At 38.7% G+C, this 14,813-nt stretch overlaps 1 protein-coding gene across 2 annotated transcripts in view; it reads right to left on the bottom strand.

Annotated features, from left to right (window-relative positions):
• MAPK6 (mitogen-activated protein kinase 6) overlaps positions 1–11,358 on the bottom strand; it is a 37,668-nt gene extending 26,310 nt beyond the window's left edge. Inside the window, exons 1-3 of one of the 2 annotated variants that reach the window (XM_075273466.1) lie at positions 11,255–11,358; positions 10,425–10,520; positions 9,827–9,964 (exon numbers count right to left, since the gene is read on the bottom strand). The gene's annotated coding sequence lies outside the window, so the exon portion shown is untranslated. The remainder of the gene's footprint in view (positions 1–9,826; positions 9,965–10,424; positions 10,521–11,254) is intronic. The other variant, XM_075273467.1, reaches the window with a different exon arrangement.
• Between the last annotated feature and the right edge of the window lie 3,455 nt (positions 11,359–14,813).

Below are 14,813 nucleotides of genomic sequence, written 5' to 3'. Positions count from 1 at the left end.
TACAAGCTCATGGCAGATAGAGAAATACTAGGAATCATAGCAACTAAAAAAGAAAGAAACACAGACACACTGCAGGATCATTTAGTTCTCTGTGTGAAGTGATGTTAATAATACAGCCAAATGTGGTTGTAGGACATGAGGAGGGGGGGGGGGGTCACAGCATGTAGATATAACAGGCAAAAAACGTTTTTTTTTTGCAGAGGTGGGGGACATATGCAGCTATCATGATAACATGTGGCAGTTCCTTTTGTAGGTGGTGAGATCTCATGCTCACAGCTGATAGTTCGGTATCTTGCATCAGCACTATTGTCCATTAACCACAAAAAATGCCCCAAATATCCTTCATCACAAGCCCTCCTCTTCCTTTCTTCTTACCACTGTGTTCTACTGCCCAGAGAGGTCTGAAGCCATGCAGGTAGACAGGGTGCTGCTCTCTTGCCAAGCTTCCATAAACACATGGGGTAGGTGGGTGATGCTAGGTTCCCAGGTTGTAACAGAGTCCCACGTGTCCACAGTAAAAGAAAGAAATACCAGTCAGCAGTAGGCATCTTCACACATCAGCAATAGACACCAAAAATCATCTCCTTGAAAAGAAGACGTCCACACTTCCATGTAGGTTTCTCCTCCATGCCACATGGTGTCCATGCTGTCCTTAGCTCCTGGGGGGATGGTAACAGGCACATGTGCACAGGAAAAACTCCAGGTCTTGAGTCTTGTCCATGCTTAACAATAGAAACAAAAGGAACAAAATACTCCACAGGATCTTCCATTTGATTTATAGTTGCTAATTCATAGTGCTAGTTTGCTTAGTTACAGGATTCTTGAAGATACAGAGAAAAAGAGTGAAAAAGGAGAGATAAAGGTTGCTCCCAGCTTGGAGCACTGTATCAAGGCAGCCACACTTTTGAAAAAAGAACAAAACATTTTTTGCCTTTAAAACTCCTTTAAGCAATTGCTGTTGTTTGGTTCCTGTGATAGAGCGTAACAATGGAAATGAAAATTGCTGATGTGAACAAACCCTTAAATGCAAATATGAATCAGGTGCTGGACATATCCATTTAATACAGGTTATTATAGTACTTTTTAAGTGTGATGAATATGGTGGCCATACAAGCTAATGGGCTCTTACTCTACCTTTGAACAGCTGCAATCTCAGATGGAGAATATCTACTTGATTCATCGCTTCTAGTGGAGAATAGCTGTTTATACAGCACCCAAACAAAACATGGTATGGCAGCTCACGGTGACTGTAAGGTTGTATACTAGCTGTGTGCATGAGATGTAACCTTTTAAAGAAATAGATACAAAATACCAGTCAGACATTTACATGGATGGATGGATACATACCATCAGCGCCTTCACATGAAAGCACATCAATAGCTAAACCATACAGAATATCTAAATAATTCAGCACTCCTAAACAGCCGTGCCCTACTGTATACATAAAAAAATGTTTCCATATGGTAACATAAAAAGCAGTAAACATATTTTTAAAAAATAATATTGTAAGCATTAGTGAAAGTACCTCCACATGGACCCAATTTTCAATGTTTTACTTATTTTTTTATTGTAATTTATACACACATCTGACAAAATTGACACAATACATACAAACCAGACACCTAAATGAATTCATAACTGAGAGACCAAACCCCTATATCAAACCAAGCTAGACCAGACCTTCAGATCCCAGATACAGTCCTATGAAAAAGTTTGGGCACCCCTATTAATCTTAATCATTTTTAGTTCTAAATATTTTGGTGTTTGCAGCAGCCATTTCAGTTTGATATATCTAATAACTGATGGACACAGTAATATTTCAGGATTGAAATGAGGTTTATTGTACTAACAGAAAATGCGCAATATGCATTAAACCAAAATTTGACCGGTGCAAAAATATGGGCACCTCAACAGAAAAGTGACATTAATATTTAGTACATCCTCCTTTTGCAAAAATAACATCCTCTAGTTGCTTCCTGTAGCTTTTAATCAGTTCCTGGATCCTGGATGAAGGTATTTTGGACCATTTCTTTCTACAAAACAATTCAAATTCAGTTAAGTTTGATGGTCGCCGAACATGGACAGCCCGCTCTCAAATGATCTGAAAACAAAGATTGTTCAACATAGTTGTTCAGGGGAAGGATACAAAACGTCTCAGAGATTTAACCTGTCAGTTTCCACTGTGAGGAACATAGTAAGGAAATGGAAGAGCACAGGGACAGTTCTTGTTAAGCCCAGAAGTGGCAGGCCAAGAAAAATATCAGAAAGGCAGAGAAGAAGAATGGTGAGAACAGTCAAGGACAATCCACAGACCACCTCCAAAGAGCTGCAGCATCATCTTGCTGCAGATGGTGTCACTGTGCATCGGCAACAATACAGCGCACTTTGCACAAGGAGAAGCTGTCAGGGAGAGTGATGAGAAAGAAGCCGTTTCTGCACGTACGCCACAAATAGAGTTGCCTGAGGTATGCAAAAGCACATTTGGAGAAGCCAACTTCATTTTGGAAACAAAGATTGAGTTGTTTGGTTATAAAAAAAAGGCGTTATGCATGGCGTCCAAAAAGAAACAGCATTCCAAGAAAAACACTTGCTACCCACTGTAAAATTTGGTGGAGGTTCCATCATGCTTTGGGGCTGTGTGGCCAATGCCGGCATCGGGAATCTTGTTAAAGTTGAGGGTGGATTCCACTCGCATGGCCATCCCAGTCCCCAGACCTGAATATCATTGAACATCTGTGGGATGATTTGAAGCGGGCTGTCCATGCTCGGCGACCATCTAACTTAACTGAACTTGAATTGTTTGTCCAAAATACCTTTATCCAGGATCCAGGAACTGATTATATATATATATATATATATATATATATATATATATATATATATATAAAACACTGTACAGCAGTTGATAAATTTGGTGGAAATTGCAACAAAGCAAATTCCATCAAAAATTACTTTAAATATTTCCCTCATGATAAATTTCCGCCTCTGAACTTCTATGATATCACGAAGATGTGCACACCTATTTTCATCTCTATATATAACTCAGTGTGGTGGATTCATGATCTCTACCAGTGTTTTTAATTCTAAGTAACATCAAATGTCTGTCTTAGGTTAATGTCTGTCTGAGAAAACAGGAAATTCTGTAAATGTTTCTGTCTAAGTTTAACTGCGGGTCATATACTGTAGCAGGTGGCTGCTATTATGGGGGAGGAACAAATAAAACCTCAGATTGTGAGCTTGATGGATCAGTGTACGTTTGCTTAGTCTATTTATTACATTTTATTTAAGAATTACTTGAAGTTATTATTGTGCACTGTTTTCCACTGTAAAATACATCCAGCACATATATTTTTATTCTTAAGTCATCCACTTTATCATTAGCTCTTAGGCTATTTTGACATTATAAGATTTATTCATGAGGCTTGTTTACACAGACTGGTCAACAAAAGGCATATGAGAGAAGAATTTACATAACTCATATCAGTAAATCTCTCTTTTCATACCTAGCCAGGTTTGTGCAAAAAGAAGCCTGCTCTCTAACAGTAAACCCGAAGATCTGCATTTTAGGACTCTGAAAAACTCAGGATTCCTTTCATTTTACTCATGCCTACCTGTAGAATAGAATCAAACTTTGAAAAACTAAAAAAAGACATACCGATGGACAGGGCCATCAGGGACAGTGGAAAGGTTTCATAAATAGCCTGTCACCCCATCACCACCCCTTAGAAATACCTGAACAACACTAATTAAGTATAAATTTCATTAAATAATGTCCCATCAGTGGCTTCCACGTGGTATAATGCACCTTAGTGAGCCTCATACAATATAATACCCCTCAGGGCCCATCATATTATCAAATACTCCTGCAGAAGCATCAGACATTAAAAGGTCCCCCCAAGTGGCCCCTCATACATTAACCTTCCCCACCCAGGATGCCCCTGACACATCATATTATAATGTCCCCTCAACTTTGCCCAAACAGTATAATGTCCCTTGTCCATTTTGCCCCCACCGTATCATGTCCCCTTTCTAGCCCCCCCATGTGTCATGTCTCCTTTCCAGTTTGCCCCCACAATATATTGTCCCTTTTCCAGGTTACCCCAAATGTATAATATCTTCTTTCCAGGTTGCCCCCCCTCAAAGTATTAATCAAATAAAGAAATATGAACACCTAATACTTGCCTTTCCCGTTCCCTTGTTGTCTTCTGTCTCCGCTGCTGGCGGCTTCAGGGAGAACATGCGCGATGTAAGTGACATTGATGCTGTACACTGGAGGAGCAGAAACAGCGGAGAAGCAAATAGTGATGCAGGGACTGGACGGCTCCATGCAACACCATTGTACTCCACTCATCTGTACTCGGAGCATGCAGATGAGTTGAAGATGTGACATATTGGGACAGCCTGGAACAGCGGGACAGCATTCTAAATGGAGGACTGTCCCAAGTGGGCCCCCTCTACCATAGGGCCCAGTGCAAGTGCACCGCTGGCCCTATGCATAAAAAAGGCCCTGCCCATGGACCTCAGTAACAATGTAAATAAGTAACTATGTAATAGATGTCTGAAAACTGTGGAGTCAGAGTAAGACAAAAACCCCTATTAGGAAGATGCCCCACTCCGAATATGAGAATCTGAATCGATGTCCCAATTCCAGAAATGAAGTACTCATAACTTATAACACCAAGTTTACATATGCAACAGAGATTTCTGTGAGGAGCCTCCATAGCAGATTCAACAAGAAAAAAAATATTCTCAGGGCAAAAAAGTGCTACAAGCTCCGTTTTTTCATCTGGCAACATAATAGATATAACTTAAACTCAATGGACACCATTATAATAAAGGCTCCATTGGTGTCTGTCATGTAACAGATGCATCTCCAGTTTATATTTTGTTTATTGGTTCCTATGATGGAACAGAAAATTGGAATCTCTGACAGATATGGCAACCAATATATTTTTTAAGAATAGCATCCAGGCTCCTCTTAAGGTTGTTCAATGAAGACAGTAATCTAATACTGGCCATACACATAATATAGTTGTCAGCCAAGCAATTATTTGGCCAACAGCTACGTCACCCACTCCCCTCATGTCACATGTGCACTGAATGGGAGATGGGTGGAAGGTGCTGTCAAATGTGTTTGGCAGATGGCTTATCTACCCATAACCAAAAGGATTATATCCAACTGCACAATACATATCTCCCAGTATATCCGCCATCAATGTAGGTCAAAAGGCCCCCACGGAAATTTTTGGATTAAGTCAACGAATGTATATGGGCTGCTTTAGACTGTAATGCATAGGATACTTTCTATATGGATATAATGTCTCTTTATTTCTATGAAACAAGTCACCTGTCAGTGTATAAATATCTACAACATGTATTTTCACCAATAAATCTAGTTGAAACTGTGTCATGTTCCTTTGCTAGAAATCTTCTAGAACAAATAGGTCTTAGCATATTAAAAAGTCTACAATATTCCCAGGTTTTTCCATAATCCTCTTACTTTTAGAACATTTTGTGAGCACTGTAAATTTGGCTGTCTGAACTATTATTTTTTTCTTTTAAGGACTGTAATACCCAAAAGACCAGCTTTTTGTTATGGCAACAGGATTAATCTAGAGCACCCAGCAGATAATTATCTTTCTTGCTGCTTGAGTGAAGTCTACTTCAATACACTAAACAAACGTGTGCCAGGTTGAAGCCTACTATATAATGTGGTTGGGTTTTTGGAGAGGGGTAACTATACAGTTATATATTACATGTCAGGGCTAATGATATGTGTCAGAATATCTTTGTTCCAACAATCATAATCTTTTAATGGGGAATTCAAATCTCAAAGCAATGGCTAGGAACTGCAGTACAGTTCCATTTAAGTGAATGGTGCCGCCTGCACTTCCCTTTACAACAGCAACCTAAAGCACCAAAGGTGAGGCATTCAGTCGCATTGAGAACTCTTGATACACTATAGAACTGAGCCAGACTAATGCTCACTTGTCTAACCTCCTGTTTGCAATGGATCTTTGTCTCTTGCCCATTACTTCTTGCGCTAAGAGACCTCTACTCTCCCCCTTACTTGATGCCATTTCCAAATGGATCCCAGTCATAGTATATAATCCTCCAAACTTCTAGGAGATATATAGAGGGGCTCAGGGAACCCTCTAATTTAACAGTTTATGGGCATTTTACAGATATTTTTTCTGTAAAGTACCATATATACTCGGGTATAAGCGAATTTTTCAGCACAGTTTTTGTGCTGAAAAAGCCCCCCTCGGCTTATACTCGAGTCAAGCAAAAAAAGAAAAGTTGTTTTTTTTTGCGAGGGGGGGGGTCTATGACCAGCCGCAATAGTAATGTATAGAATCTCCCATATAATAGTGGAAAAAAAGCCTTTAATAAAATATAATAAAAAAATAAAGTAAATAAAAGTTCTAAATCACTCCTTTCCCTAGAATACATATAAAAGTAGAAAATTTCTGTGAAACACATACACATTAGGTATCCCCGTGTCTGAAAGTGCCCGGTCTACTGAATATAGGGTATCTGCAGAGCTCCTGTTCCGTCGGTAGGGGTTAATAGGACCACTGTAGATACCCTATATTCAGCCAGGCTAAATTCCAAGTGGGGAAAAAATCCCAGTTCTCAAGCTCAGGGAAGGGGCAGACAGACAACCAAAACACCCCCTCCCCTTCCCCATCACCCAGCAACTACTGCACCCAAAAACTCCGACCATTTTAATTTTTAAAATTTTCCAGTAGCTGTTTCATTTCCCCCCCTCGGCTTATACTCAAGTTAATAAGTTTTCCCAGTTTTTTGTGGTAAAATTATGGGCCTCGGCTTATATTGGGGTCGGCTTATACTCGAGTATATACGGTATATATGTATAATGTCTTTCACTGTTAAAATGGATGCCAAAAGTAGAAGCTGGTTAACATTTAGTCATAGGTGGGATTCTGTGGTGGAGGCTGTGGTAAAAAAAAAAAAAAAAAAAGGGCGTGACTACTGGGTAGGGGGCATTGTCAGGGGAAGGAATAATAATGATATTTATATACCACATATTCTACAGCACTCTACAAATCAGAGGGGGAATGAATAGACAATATTAGAGGTTACAAGGCAACAAAATAATTAACAAAACAAACAAAAGGCGTGAGGACACTAAGAGCTTACAATTCATTATGAAATAAGGTGACACAAGGTAAGATGGCTTGTTTGGTACAATGGTACATAAATAATTCAATAAATGTAGTCATATAAAATCATACACCATGGAAATTGTGGGAAGCTTGTATGCAGAAGCATGTTGTGAACTCTCATGTCAGTCTACACCCAAATATAGAAGAAAAGGGAAATGGAAATGTTGCTAAAATGTAACAATGGGAAGCAGCTGATGGTTACACAGAGGGGGCCCAAGCTGAGTTTTTACACCAAGGCCCGTGAGCCCGCTGAATAAATGACACTCTCATAGAGTTTTATCATAAGGAACTGAAATCATCGTGGGTTGTAGTCATACAAAAGGTTTGTGCATATTTCCATTCATTCTTTTGCCAGTTTCATATCTTCACATATCTTCTGATTGAGTCAGATATTTTTAGAAAATCAACTCTAACAAGAACATCTTAAAATAACATCAAGTTCAAATGTAAAGTATCCAAGCAAAGTACTGAATTAACCTTCCGCTGTGTAGTTTAATAAGAGCCAGCAGATACTCCTATTCTGTGACAGTAGTCTGCATACATTTTCACAGTCTTGACTGCATTCTCAGTTTTCATATTCATTGTGAGCTTCCTTACTGGAATCCTACTACAGTCAATGTGTGACATAAATGATGGTGAACCGTACTGATGTGGCACTACCTCTGCTATCCATCTGAGATTTGTAATGCCATTAGTTACTTTGTTTTTGATATGTACAATGTTGAAATACAATAAAAAAGAGATTGGAAAATAAAGAACAATGAACTTCTATTCAATAATTATTCTAAAGTGACAGAAAACTTGAAGTAGTTGGCTCTAACTGGATAACTAAACAAGAGGGCAAATGTACCACTGCCTGCTCCTAAACTGTATGGAAAATTGTTGCTTCTATGAGTATGGGGGTGGCCAACACTCCCCTGACAAACATTGAGGAAAAAATAAAAAAAATGAAGATCAGGTATGTGGGATTTCAGTGAACCTTTGTTCTAACTGGAGATAACCACTGCCTGAGGAATGTGCCAGTGACTTTATTTCTAACAGCTATTGACGGTGTATGGGCACTTTTAGTTTTTTATACATCAAATTATTGTACAGTGCCTGGTATAAAGACTACAGTTCCGAGAATGCAAATCATTGCAAGGAAGTAGCAACATTTTTAAAAAGTCACTATCATCTTAAGAAAAAAAACTTAAAAATGGCAATAACAGAGCTTTCTTTTTTTTTTTTTAGTAAATCAAAATATTTATTTTATAGAAAAACCTTTGTTTTTATATTTCTCTCCCTTTTGCTCCTCCTTTTTCTGCTAAACTGACGAAAAGCTTCACTATATCCTTCTTGAGGCAAACTGCAAGTCAGATGACTCAGATTACATAGCTATAGAAGTCTATGGAGAAGAAAAGCGAGAGGAGTGAGCAGGGGGTGCAGGATATAAGAAGAAAATGTAATGCAAGACTAAGTAATACAATGAAGTATTAGTCTGGTGCTAAATAGGAGCTTTCTAACATAACCAAAGTCCTTTATACATATAAGTACAGGTCACTCAGTACCACTCTCTACCCACCAGTTTAGAAAAAAAACTACAAATTCCTGATATAGAATACAAAGGGAGAAACTGTTACAAACTGCAAAATACAAATCATATAATGACCAGAAATAATGTTTCTTGTCATGTATACGCACATAACTGCTTATCCTGAAAATCAGATGAAACAACTGGTGTGTTTTAACCGTTTCCTGACATACTCAGTACTATTAAGGGGCATTCACGCGGAGTAAAGTGGTGCTGATACTGGCACGATAACTCACAGCAGAATCAGCGCTGATAAAAAGACTCCCATTGAGTTCAATGGGTTCTGTCTTCTGCGCGGAACACATTGAAATCAATGGGAGGCTTTTTAACCCATTAACAGAGTTATTGTGCCAGAATCAGCACCACTTTACTCCGTGTGAATGCCCCCTTTAGGGTGGATGTCAGGGGTTTATAAATGCCAGTTGCTCAGAAGCTCTAAAGGTGGGAGAAGAATAGCCTTTCTTAAGGCTATTCCGACGTGGTAGGCAGAACAAATACAATTCTAATGATAGAATCCCTTTAAGCTGTTGTGGATCTCACAAGCTATGATTTCTAGCATAGAGCAGTACATCTAGAAGGCTGCAAAAGTGATATTTACCCATTACAGGTTTTAATGTAACGTTTTCTTTACATGATTGAATTATCCTTGGATATATTATCATGCATGAATGGTAAATAGAAAGGACTGGTAACAGGCAGGTGCCAATGTGGCTAGAATGGCATACATTAATATTATATTTTTAATTTCATTTTTTCAACATTTCTATAGTTTTACAGAGACAGCTCTTTAATTGTACAGTAGTGAATCTGCCAACTAAATGACTATCCACAACTATAAAGTAACTTACATTTATGGTTTAGCCCAAATACATTAGTTACTGTAGGTACATTGGGTACTGTTCATCACCTAGTTCAACTCCATAAAACAATCTCACACTGAGAGAGTCTGGTTATCACAGCCCATACAATCATAATATTCATAATATATGCTGACATTTTTACTACTCACTCTTCAAGTCATACCAGTTCTAAAATCTACGAAAAAGAAATATATTGTTGTACATACATTTCTATTCAACATAGTTGATTGTAGATTTTAATTCCAGTACTCAGACAGGAGGATGGTGGATGGATGCTTGTAAAGGACGAAATGGATCACTGATGGACAGTCACGACTTGTGACAGAGGATTCACATATTGTTACCTGAAAAATATGAAAAAAATATTAAAATATATAATAGTATATAATTTGCCTCTGCCTCATTCTAGTCTATGAGCTTATTTTTTAGTCTAAATGTCTCTAACTTTTCAACAATGTTTGCATAAGTTAAAAGGGATTCTGCCATAAAAGTAAATAAATATCTAATAGGTGAGAGTCTGACCCCTGAAACACCCACCACTCATGAGAACGTGAGTAGGGGGGGATTTGGGTTTTTCCTGTTGCTGGGAATTCAGCCAGTGGCAGTATCTGAGATAACTAAGTGCTGTACTTCAGCTACTTCTGCCTCTTTCTTCAATCATCAGGCTCCTTTCCTCTCCCAATTCCTTCTCCACATCTTTTATTCTAAAATTAGTTCTTGGCCTTCCAAGATGGAGTGCTAGCTCCACACATACAAAAACAAACAGAAGTTGTGGCAGATAATAGTATTTATGGTTTTTCTCACCCCACTGGTAAGACAAAAAGGCCGGTCCGATGATGTCACAAAAGAGCGCCAGACGTTGGGAACCCCCATCGAACCCCTGAGCCTCCACCTATTATACTGTGGGATATGAAAAGACGACCACTTTAGTTAATCCGAGACAAATCTCCATTTGTTTGAAGTTTGTAAAAAGAAGAATTTGGAGTATTCAGGTCAAACCTGGTTAAGTGCAAGCTTATTTGCCCATCTCTATTCTCAATGTCTACTCTATGGGATAAATCATAACAGCTAGTCTCTACCCACCAGAACTGAGACAACTGAAACACATAGAGCAAACCATATAATAGGCAATATAGTGTTACATATAGTGTTATGCGTGCTTTAAGGTTATTTTTACTGTATATAAGAGTAGTACTATGTGACATAACAACATTATCAATTTTATCTTCACTTGTGCATTATATACAACTATACAGCATAGACGAATTGTTGGCTCTTTTGTCATCTTAGTACACTCTGCTCAGACAAATGGTACAACACAGACCTAGTACTACATGTTATACAGACATCACAATATAAACCATGGTGTTTTAAGTCTCTATTTGAATTACATAATATCTCATATAAAATATTATGTAAGTAACGGTGCATGCATGTGTACTAGATGTTATCATGCAACTACTAGAAAGCCCATTGAACTTTGAGACATTTAAGAATTTATAGACATTTGTTACTCAAAAACTTGAACAAGCATGTGTGTCAATGTGACATATCTGCTAATAGAATAGACAAAGCACTAACAATATGACAAATGTGCGTAGGACATAACACAAATACTGTCTGGTATCATTTACCTTTTCAGGTTTTTTATGTAGATTCTAAAATAATATCCTCAGAAGTGAGTTGCAAAGTTAAGCCGTCTGCTTGTCAGAAATAGATGTGAACTAATGGCAGGGAGAGGTGATGAAGCTATGATATGGGCACCCTGTACAGCTGTCACTGAGGTAGTAACTCAACTTATGAATAATTCATTAACTCAAGCAAACAAGCTATAATCTATATTATGTGCACTATTACAAAAAGTGGGACATAAGAGTCTTCTCGGAAAATTATAGTGATGCATTATCTTATAATACTAAGGAAATGATTACATCAACAGATGGTAAATTATTGTGGAACTATATTCAGTATTTTACAAAATAGTATTAGACACATAGTTCCAGACCTAGCAAGAGTCCAAAGGAATATATATGTAATACTGTAATAACTAGTAATCTGCTTAGGCTATACTAGTGCCCTACAACATGAAATATACCATTGAAGAGTATGATGTACTGTAGAATAGAAAAGAGCTGAAGTATTTATTTGGGTGGAGCTGTACATAAAGTTTTTGTTGTTGCTGATTTTGCTGTTGAGTGGATCCAGCAAGAAAGAGAAGTATAACTTGCCCATGTAAACAAAGCGGTGGTGCATATGCAGGGCACTTCATTGTCATTTGCTGACTCCATGAGTCCAATAGAGTGGTGGACAATCAGATATTTTCAGACTTTTTTATGATCTCTCGGAGTCCCAGTTGTCAAATTCCTAATGGCCAGACATTCAGCAATCAGACACATTTTTGTGTTCCTTTCACTTTTATAGGACTGGCAGGACAGCAATCTCTGGATAAGTGTGTACAGTGAAAAACCCCTTTAATATTATACAACCAATTCCATTGTGTAGCATCCCCTCTTCTTTTTACAATAGTCTGTAAATGTCTAGGAAGTGAGTATATCAATTGCTGGAGTTTTGGGAGATGTTGTTCCATTCTTGTCTGATGTAGACTTGTAGATACTCAACAGTCCTGAATCTTCTCTGAATCTTTGTTTCATAATGCGGCAAATGTTTTCTATCGGTGAAAGGTCTGGACTTCATACAGGCCAGTTCAGCATCTGACTTTTCTTCTGCAAAGCCATGCTGGTGTAATGGATGCAATATGTGGTTTAGTATTGTTTTGCTGAAATATGCAAGGCCTTCCCTTATAAAGATGTTGTCTGGGTGTAAGCATATGTTCTACAGGATTTATAGTGAGTAGAAAGATATGTAGGTTGCCCATGCCATAGACATTAATGAAACCCCATTCTATCAGATGTAGACTCTTGAACTGTGCGCTCATAACAAGCTGGATGGTCTCTTCCCTCTTGAGTCTGCAGGACACGGTCCTTGTTTTTTGTAAAGAATTTCATTTTTTGATTTATCTGACCACAGAACAGTTTTCCATTTTGCCTCAGTTCATTTTAAATGAGCTTTCAAAGAAGACAGAAGTGTTTCTGGATTGTGTTGCTACAGTATATGACTTCCTCTTTGCACAATACAGCTTCAAATTGCATTTGTGGATTGCACAGGGAAATGTGTTTAGAGACAATAATTTTTGAAAGTATTCCTGAGTCCATACAGTGTTTCCATTACTGATTCACTCCTGTTATTAATGTAGTGCCGTCTGAGGGGCCATAGATCACAAGTATCCAATATTGACCGATGGTCTAGTCCATTGTGCACATGGATTTCTTCAGATTCTTTGAATCCTTTGTATTGTAGATGGCGAGGTATTCAAAGTCTTTCCACATTTTTCTAAAACTTTTTCACAATTTTTTAGATAGAGCTTTTCACAGATTGGTGAACTTCTGACCATCTGCTTCAGAGAGACTCTGCCAATCTTATCTTTTTATATAGAGTCATGTGACTTAGGTATCTGACCCGCTAGCTGTTTTTCGTTAGTAACAAAAGTTTTGGCTGCAAAAGTGGTAAGTAAATTGTAGTTTTTAGTTGGGTTTAGTTTGTGTTATCAAAGATGGTGAGTATACATGAAATACAATAGAATCTAAAATTGGTTACAGTAAAAGTATAGATGCAGGGAAAAGTGTGCAGTGTTCTGAATGGAGAGCGTAGCATTCTACTTGTTATCTCTGGGGGCAGATTATCTCACTTTAGAACAAAAGTTTGTTGAAATATAGCTGCCTGCTTCTTCTTTCTTGTGACATCAGGCATCAGGACACCCCTATATTCTAAAGTTAGCCTGTCCAGCAGAAGTCGGCAAGTTTTGCTGACGATAAGTCAATGTGTCTGGACACCTTTAGCTTGTGTGTTATAAATATAAACTGTTACTATATGTATTAGCTGAGAAAATCTGCTGGACAATCATGACCTCGTGAACAACAAGAATTATGTTAGCAAGCCAAGCAAATCGACAAAGGAATGCACAGATGGAATTGTTCACGTTCTCACATAATTCTGTGCAGGATGTACTATAAACTTTAAAGGGGTTTGTCAAACTGAATTATGCATTTATAGATAAAGTTCTAAATGAAGAACTTTCTTCTGTTAGTCAAAGTGTAGAACATCGACAAAGTGAATAAGAAGCCTTTTACAGAGCTCCGTAGATTGGACTTGAGAGTGCACATCATGTAGCAATGCACCACAGGAAGGGCCCCCAGGCCCTCCTTAGGCCGTACATCATATACAGGTAACTGAGGTTTGGGCTCCTGCCCCACCACATATGGGATGGGCTCCCATCTCTATCTCAACTTCTATCCCCTTGAGCAGTCTGATTTCTCACCAGAATACAGTCTCTGACATGGAGCATCAGCTCTTTTAAAGAGAATCTCTTGTACGCACTGATGATGCTCTATCATGATGCTTACATGTTGCCATCATCATGTCTAGCAGATATCTCCCATTATGTTCAAATATCAGAATTAATGGGGAATACCATACACGGTGTTGTTATACACCCACACCATTCTGTTTCCCTAGGAGTGATATGGGGTGGTGTGCATCTTACATATCTGATACAGCCTTCATACTCATCTCTCAATTCACTCTCAAAGCTGGTTTCCTCATCTGAATAGAGCACCTGCCATGAGGGGACCAGAGGGGCAGTCTCAGATGGTGCCTCTTGGCATAAACTGAGGGGCGGCATTACTCAGCCACTACCTACTAGTCTATTCCAATAGGAAGCGGATGATATTTTACTCACCGCTCCCCGCTCCTTTCCAACTCGGCCTTTGCTTCTTCCTCCACGGGCGCTGCACCATTCTTTAGTGCCTGCACCCTGGAAGCAAAAGCAGAGGACAGATGGGACAGGAGTGGGGATTGGTGAATAAAATATTGTCCTCTACCTGTTGGAATAATCAAATAGGTCGCAACCGAACTTGTGTGGCATCAGTGGAGGTGAGCAAAAATAACAAACTGTTATATTCATCTTTCCAGCAGTTCTGCAGCATCCTTTTCTGGCCTACTTCTGATGTCACACATCCTGTAGTCCTGATGAGGCTCAATCACGTGGGTGCATGATGTCAGACGGAGGCCTGAAGGGGATGTTGGCAGGACACCGTGAAGATGTCCAAGAGAGGTGAGGCAAGGTGACTATAAGTG

Source organism: Leptodactylus fuscus, chromosome 5 (genome assembly GCF_031893055.1).
Source record: "Leptodactylus fuscus isolate aLepFus1 chromosome 5, aLepFus1.hap2, whole genome shotgun sequence".
NCBI lineage: Eukaryota > Metazoa > Chordata > Amphibia > Anura > Leptodactylidae > Leptodactylus > Leptodactylus fuscus.
This window is presented reverse-complemented; position numbering and strand designations above follow the sequence as displayed.